Here is an 8,973-nt window from a genome sequence, read left to right as displayed (position 1 = left end):
CTCCACCGGGGGCAGATGCCAGGAGGGGTTTTACTGTCCCGCTGGGACCTCTGAGCCTGTATCTTGCCCTCCAGGAGCTTTCTGCAATGCAACCGGTGCGTGTTCACCTGATGCAAAGCAACAACTTCCCTATGTGCTTTTGTAAAAATGGTCTGTTTACACCTGACCTTCTGAAACAGGTCTAGCCCTGCCGAGTGGACCGTGCTCTCCTGGTTATTACTGCAGAAAGGAAGCCACTTCATCCAGGCCTACAGATGGCATCACAGGCAACATCTGCCCTCCAGGAACTTACTGTGGTAATTACTGGGTCATTCAGGTGTAGCTGATTTAAAACCAGCCTCAGTCGAATTTATCTTAGTTATGAATATCTATCGTTTTCCCCAGACGAGGGCTCTAGTGCGCCACAGCCATGTCCAGCTGGGACTTTCTCCCCAGCAGCGGGTCTCGTGAGCAAGGACAAGTGTCAGCCCTGTAGAGCGGGTTACTACTGCACTACTCCAGGCCTTCAGGCTCGTACCGCCCCCTGCAGGCAGGGTGAGAACCATCACTACACAAAACCCAGACTAGTAAAGTGCCATTTAAACAATTTCTACATTTTGTCCTTGTCATTTTTTTGGTAGGTTACTGGTGCCCGGCTGGTCAGACAGATGACCTAGCTCTGCCGTGTCTGGTCGGTCATTACTGTCACCCAGGAAGCCCTGTCCCAATTCTTTGTCCCACTGGGACATATCAGGACAAGCAGAAGCAGGCAAACTGTACAATCTGTGAATCAGGCAAGCTGCAGCCATCTAAAGCAAACTGTGTGACACACTCCCACATTTCTATTTCTGGAAAACGTACTGAAGCTTGTATCCTATTTTTTGGTTTCTCCTACACCAGGTTTTTATTGTAATGAAACATTTGGGGCTGCAAATATGTCTGTCCTGCAGCCTTGTCCAAAGGGACATTACTGTCCTAAAGGAACAGGCTATGCAGAACAATTTCCATGCCCTGCCAGCACCTATAACCCTCGTGAGCTCATGGACAGCCAAAATGACTGTCTATTGTGTCCATCAGGACATTACTGTCCGGATGTTGGACTTGAAGAACCTGCAGGTGAGACTGATGACATTTCAATAAAAAGTCTGAATCGTGTGTTTATCACACATGCCATATATTTTTGCTATACAAGCCCTGTGTTTAAATGATTGTTGGTAGGACTGTGTTTGGCTGGTTTCTGGTGTAGAGAGGGCTCCCATTCACCCAGTCCTTTGGATGGTCCTACAGGGACAGTATGTCCAGTTGGTCACTATTGTCCAAAAGGTATTTCAGTAATTTCACCCACTAAAATTAGCCTTTATCAGGCCTGTCTTACAAGATATTTTGTACTAAGGACGACACAGTTTAATAATAGGCATGTACTGCTATTAAAATTCTGGCTGAAAATATATATAATTATATACTGATTTATATAGAATCATTATATAGAATATATATAAATAAATAAATATACAATATATATTTATACACAAATATTTATCTATCTATCTATATAAAATACATAAATATATAAACTGCTGTTTATTTACTTCTGTTTAATTACATGATATAGCATGTGATGTTGAATTTTTATACATGTTATTCTGATGAAATAATACTGATTTGATTTCATTCAGTTTTTTGAAGGTCTCTGTCTGTTACTATAGGCACTGGCAGTCCTGTGCCCTGTCCGGTGGGAACATGTTCTAACAGTACAGGACTAAGGAGTGCTGAGGAGTGCCAGTCGTGCCCTGGAGGGTTTTACTGTGCCTCTACTGGTCTGACTGAACCCAGTGGACTCTGCTCTAATGGGTATGAGCCAAGTAATATATACACTATAACTTCAATACAGATGCCTGGTTAAACTTATGGCATCATGGTTCCCCAAAAGGTTTTATTGTGCCGAGAAAGCTGAGAGTCCCACCCCTATTGATGGGGTCTCTGGCCACATCTGCCCAGAGGGTCATTACTGTCCTCCAGGAACCACTCTCCCTGTGCCATGTGATCCTGGGACTTTTGTAACCATCACTCAAGCCTCTCAGTGCTGGCCCTGCACAGCTGGCTGGTACTGTGTGGATGGAGCCCAGCTGCTGTGCCCAGCTGGTTGGTGCTTTGGTCTCTCGTTGGCTATGTTTGGAATGGAGTACTAGTGTACTGCTTACTGGATGCTGCACTTGTATATTCTGCCAACAATTTTGAAAAAGTATGTGAAACAGTTTGCATTTATGCAACTGTTCATGTTTTAAACAGTAGTGTGCTTCATTGTCACATGACCTCAACCCACTGCGTATTTAATTCTGTGAGGGGCATCCAGTTATCATTTTGGAAAAAAAAAATATTTTGTAGTTTGTTTTTTTTTAAGTTTTGTCAAAATAACTTAGCAATGTGATCAAATAATAATTAAATAAAATTACATATTTATTTTTAATGCATGAAATTAATTAATGTATTGTTTCTGTATCTGATTAATTAGACGCCCAGCATGTGATTATTTTTAATATATAAAATATATTTTTTAAATATAATATAAGTTCATATGTACTGCATATATAAATGTGACTTAATATCACAGCTGATATTTTCAGTTAAAAAAAATACTTTACTATACTATACAGGCCTAGTACTACAGAGATTCTTATTACATTAATTATAGTATATGGTAGTATGGTATTCTGAACATATCCATTATATGATGCTACTAGAATAGTAGTAAAAGTAGTGTCAGTTAATTACTACCTAAGTTTATAACAGGTTCAAGAAAATCTATTAAATTGCAAACAGCACCACACAGTGGAGAGACACATTAAATAAACATGCTGACTGATTTCACCCAAATCCAGCAGTCATATTTAGGCTGTTATCTGTCTGCCCCTTAGGTTTCTATTGTCCTGAAGGCACAGGTTATGACTGGAGGCCTTGTCCAGTGGGAACATACAGTCCTGACTCTGGTTTGAGCGTCCTCTCTGAATGTAGGGAATGTGATGGAGGACACTACTGCTCTCTTCAGAACTCCACCTCTGTCACAGGAAAATGCTCTGAGGGATATTACTGTGCACATGGAAACATCTCACCTCAACCTCACAAGCAGTCTTCAGGTAACCGTAACCAGGTTTCCATCCACAGAATTTTCTGAGAATTTTGAAGATAGAGTTTTGAGATGTTGCATTAAAAATTCTGGTGGAAGCACTAAGATGCAAATACAATTTTTAATATTGTTTTTTCTATTTTAATATACTTTAAAATATAATTTATTTATATTTTATATTTTTATATAATAATAAAATAATTAATTTTATTCTATATATAGAAAACATTTACTGACCCCATACTTTTGAATAGTGTATATTGTAACACAAAATTTCTATTTGGAATTTTTCTATTTGGAATTTATTTTTTCTATTTTTATTTATTAAAAATATTAAGCAGCACTGAAATATGTAATGTGTGTATATATGCCGAAAATTCAGCTTTGCATCACAGGAATAAATTATATTTGAAAGTATTTTAAAATAGAAAACTCATTTTAAATTGTAATAATATTTCACAAAATTTTTTTTTTTTCTGTATTTTTGATCAAATAGATACAGCCTTGATGAGCATAAGAAACTTTTAAATCATTAATTATATTACTTATATAATATGTAATAATTCATATATATTATTTATGTTAATATTTTTTTTTTTTTTCAAGAAGGAGCGGGGCCTTGTCCTGCAGGTCACTTTTGCTCACAAGGCACTGCTCAACCTCAGCCTTGTCCAGAGGGCACTTTCAGTAACAAAACCCAACTGGTCAAAATGGTAAGAATAATTTCTCTATTTAGATTAAAAGTGCAACAACATGAGATCACACAAGTGCAACTGCCAGCAGTCACTTCTGTAAAGGCCATAAATACAATTTTCTTACAGGAAGAGTGTTTGTCATGTCCTGCTGGCCATTATTGTGACATATCTGGGCTGACTTCACCCAGTGGAGAATGCTGGGAAGGTTTTTACTGCAAACAGGGAGCCATATTCCCCAACAGCCCAATCAACGATCACAGAGGAGGACCGTGTCCGACAGGTAATTGACAGATCCCCCAATTCAAGGCAGATTAAAAACACCCACCTTTCCCTCAAACCGGCCCACCTCATCCTGTTTTCTGCTCCCGCGCAGGTTATTTTTGCTCTAGAGGCTCAGGCGCTCCTCAAGCCTGTCCAGAAGGATCCATCAGCAGTAGAGAGAGACAGGCCAGCTGCAGCCTGTGTCCCCAGGGGTAGACACACTTATACATACACAAGAAAGTTTAACATTTATAGGGCAAGTGTATTATTTTTTTCCATGTTAAAATACTTTCTGCTCTCCCAGGTGGTGCAGAGACAGCTAGAATTATGACATTTATGCGTTAATTCTCCCAAAACTCTGCGGTGTTTTCAAAACATCACAACAAACCTGACACCTTAACATTGACTCAGCCAATAGAGTGCAACAGGCGGTTTCCATAAGTAAAAATCCCATTCATTTTCTCCATTGGGGAACTGATTTTGAACAATAACTTACAAAACTTTAAAGACAGACCTACTGTGAGCTACGAGGTTGTTAATTGATGGTACTGTATATGCTTTTGTTGAAGCCATCAGCCCGCATTATTTCAACATATTTAAATAAATAGTTGTTTAACAGCACAATTCCTGGTAAAAACTACATTACCCATGATTCTGCAAAGAAATGTCTACCAATCAGAGAATCTTGACAAGTAAATTGTGCCAAAAGAGCTCTTCCCACTCCCATGAAGCACTGCAGATGACATAAAATAGAGTCAGTCTCCCTACACTAATCAAGAGTTTTATATTTCTCCATCATTTTTAATTTGATTGTCATTTGCAATGCTTCATGGGATTGTAGTTCTTTCCCTCATTTAGGTTGTTAAGTACACAGTCTTGTACCTTGTCTTATTGTCTGTTTTTTATACTTCAAAATCAAATAAAATTTTGTAATGTTGTGATTCATCTCAGAGCTGGCTGATTTGGTTCATGGCTTTTTAACAAAGACATTTTTTTTAATACCCATGGGAAAAATACTTTCCATAGGAATAAAAAAAAAGAAAAAAAAGTGGGCAGGCACCATTGAACGTTTGGGGGGCGGTGCTTTCTTATCAGTCGCCCAATAGCAGATGGTGGAGTGTTCAGGAAAGCTATCATTAATTTTGCATTCTGTTAGCTGTTAGGTGGTGCTAGTGGCACAAAAAATTATATACTTCACCATCCAATCATCCACTGTACAGTAAAGATTAATAATTTCACATTACAAATATTATTAATTTTTTCACTTACTACTTTTCAGTTACTACTGTCCTGCCAATGGTTCCTCCTCTGAGGGCATTGAATGCCCAGTGGGCCATTATTGCCCTACGGGCACCCATCTACAAAATCAGCACCCCTGTCCAGCAGGGACTATTAATCCCCATACAAGAATGAGCAGCCATGAAGACTGTTTACCCTGCCCTCCAGGTACCATTTCTACAAGTGACTGAACACCTATCAAGTCATTTCTCAGTGTTACGCATCTCTTATTCTCAGAGGGTGATGCTGCCCTATTTCTTCAAACCATTTGAGTCACACCATTTTCAGTCACAGCCCCTTGTGCTTTCAGCATCTGTCAAAACTCGGCTGAGAAATGTCCCACAAACTTTCCACCCGGCAGGTTTCTTTTGCAAGTCTCCTGGACAGAGTGATGTATCTGGACCGTGTGCAGCTGGACACTTTTGTCTCTCAGGAGCCGTGTCCCCCACACCTGTGGATGGAGGAACGGGTGGTAGATGTCCTCAAGGAAACTACTGTCCCGTAGGGTCCTTGTCCCCTGAGCCTTGTCCAGAAGGCTACTACAGCAACAGCAGCAGGAACACTAAGCTGTCTGACTGTCTGCCCTGCCCTCCTGGTCAGTACTGCTCTTTGGACTTTATTTTTTTAGATCATTTAGTCTCTGCTGATTTGTGGACATTTTCTTTGTAGGATTTGCTTGTTCCAGTAGGGGGCTCTCCTCACCTTCTCATGTGTGCCAGATGGGCTACTACTGCCCACAGGGGCAAAGTTCCAGCCATCCTGCTCACTTCATCTGCTCACCTGGGCATATGTGTCCACCTGGCAGCCTTGCCCAGATCCCCTGTCCGCTTGGGACGTACCAGAACCTCCAGGGGCAGGTCAGTTGAGAGAGAGGCATGATTTCTTAATATCCTGTTGAAACTGGTAACATAAAGGTGTTTCTTCGTAATTCCAATTATTGTTAAACTAAAACTACTAAAAATCTAAAACCAGAAATATGAAAAGCATAAAAACTTAATGTAAAATAAGTTTAAAAATAAGTTTGTTGAAATACAAAAATTAAAGTAAAAAATAAATTAAAGCTAATACAATTGTCAAAAACACGAAATAAAATGACTAAAACTTAAAGTAAAATGGAAATGAAAAAATAAAAGCTAATTCAAAATATTTATAAATAATGAATTGATAATTAATTAATACTATAATAGTTTATAAATAATACTAAAATAACACTGATTTCCAGCTCATCTCAAATGAGCATTTGTGGTGAAAATGGTGTTTATGGAGCAAATTTTAGAAGGAAATAACTACTAATTTCATAGTATCTTTTCTACCATTATATATATACAAATACATGCAACTAAATCATTTTTGCATGATTAAAAAAAAAATGACAGCTTCATTGGAAATTATGCAGTTAAAATATTCATATTACAAGTAATATTTACCTTGATTTTTCTTTGTTCAACACATGTCTCATATTTTCTTGATCATGATCTTCTACTGACACTTTTCTTTTTGGTAAACAAGTAAACAATTTCTTGATAATACCATTAAAAAACATTTATTATGTATGTAACATTTATTATTTTTGAATGGTTCCACAACTGTGGTACAGCTGTAATGTTTTAAAAATTGCGATAAATAATTTTCACGCAATAAATAATAAAATAGTCAATGATTATTTCACTTTTTTAAAATCAACATATTTTTTAAAATGTAACAATTAATATTTTTATGATGGAATTTCATAATTTAAGATCGAAAGTGTGAGTCTGGGGCAAGTAAAACTATAAAATCTATATGTAAATGTAGCAAAAATAAGGGATTAAGCATGATAAAAAGTTTTAATGAGACCTTCATAAAAAGATAAATGTCAAACTCTTCGACATACAGTAAATAATGTTGAAGGAACGGAAAGAAAAACACTATGAAAGCTTGAAGATAAATACTGTATCTACTTTATATCCACAGGCAGAATGTTCTGTGTGTCCAGCTGGATATTTTTGTGCTGGTTCAGACACAGTTACAGGTGGAACTTCTATACCTGTGCCCTGTCCTAGGGGATATTACTGCCCTCCAGGTACTGGCAAAATTACTGTGAGTGCAAGATGAGAACACTTGAACCCTCTTTTTACTCTATCCTGTGTATTTTAAACAGGCTCAGAGTCCGGAGTGAGCTTCCCCTGCCCTGTGGGCACTTTTAATGGTCAGTTAGGCCTGTCTAGCAAGGATCAGTGTATCTCCTGCCCCCCTGGAAAATACTGCAGCTCCTCTGGCCTGGACACCCCTACAGGCAACTGTTCTCCAGGGTGAGTGAGCTTATTAGCCAGCTCAACTCCCGCAAAATGTCCTGTTGAATAATATAGGCCTGTTTTCTCATGCTAATCTCTCGGATTTTGCAGTTACGTGTGTAACCAGGGTGCCTCGCTCTCAGAGCCAGTTGGAGATTCCACGGGAGGCAGATGCACAGCTAGCTTCTATTGCCCAGCGGGTGCCAGCCATATGGAGCCCTGTCCTCTGGGCACATTTGGCTCATTAGAAGGTCTTATTCCAGCATATGTAGCATAGTTGTACTGTTAAATATGGATGAATGAAACTAACATTGTGGGTGTTTGAATAGGAGCAGCATCAGTAGAGATGTGTCAGTCGTGCACACCAGGACAGTACTGTGCAGAACCTGGGCTGAGTTTACCCTCTGGACCCTGTAGTCCGGGATACTACTGTATTCAAAGATCACACAGCCCTACGCCTCAGTACTACAACAGCACAGGTCATTTTTTCCACCTAGTGCAGTGTTTGATCATGGTAATGAGTGTAAGCATTGTAATGGTAGTTAATTTATTTTTTGTTTTTTATATTGTGAAGAACCTGGAGCTCATACAATGGAGGATGTCTATTCTCAGATTCAGTTCATTGGGGATGTGTGTCCTGCAGGGCACTACTGCCCAATTGGCAGTGCACGACCCGAACCCTGCCCACCAGGTAGAGTTTGAAACAAAAATTTTCCCCAAAATGAAAATTCTGACATTATTTACTAACTCTCATGTCATTTCAAACCTGTATAGTTATGTTTCTTCTGTAAGTTAAAAAAGGAGACATTTAGCAGAATGTTCACGCTGCTCTTTTCCAAACAATACTGTATAATCATAGAGGGATGATGGGTTTTCAAGCTCCAAAATGGATGAGTTTCATTGAATAATGACCTAGATTTTGGTCTGTTCCTGACATAAAGCTATCAAATGACATCAGAGGAATTGAAATATAACACACAAGTAGTACAGTATGTACTAGTTTTATTGTGCTTTTTTGTCCTTTTTGGAGCTTGAACATACTCTACTGTTCTAAAGTTTGAGATCAGTAAGATTTTTTTTTTAATGTAAATTTTATTCAGCAAGGATGCATTAAACTGAAAAAATTTTTCAGTAAAGACATTTATTATGTTACAAAAGATATCTATTTCAAATAAATGCTGAAAAGAATCCTGAAAAAAATGTCGTTTTCAACAACAAAAAAAGCACACTGGTTTTAAACATTGACAATAATAGAAACTGTTTCTTGAGCATCAAATCAGCATATTAGAATGATTTCTGAAGGATGAAATTCAGCTTTGCCATCACAGGAATAAATTAAATTTTAAAATATATTAAAATGCAG

This window comes from Sinocyclocheilus anshuiensis, unplaced genomic scaffold (genome assembly GCF_001515605.1).
Source record: "Sinocyclocheilus anshuiensis isolate Anshui unplaced genomic scaffold, SAMN03320099.WGS_v1.1 scaffold790, whole genome shotgun sequence".
Lineage (NCBI taxonomy): Eukaryota > Metazoa > Chordata > Actinopteri > Cypriniformes > Cyprinidae > Sinocyclocheilus > Sinocyclocheilus anshuiensis.
Note: the sequence above shows the minus strand (reverse complement) of the source record.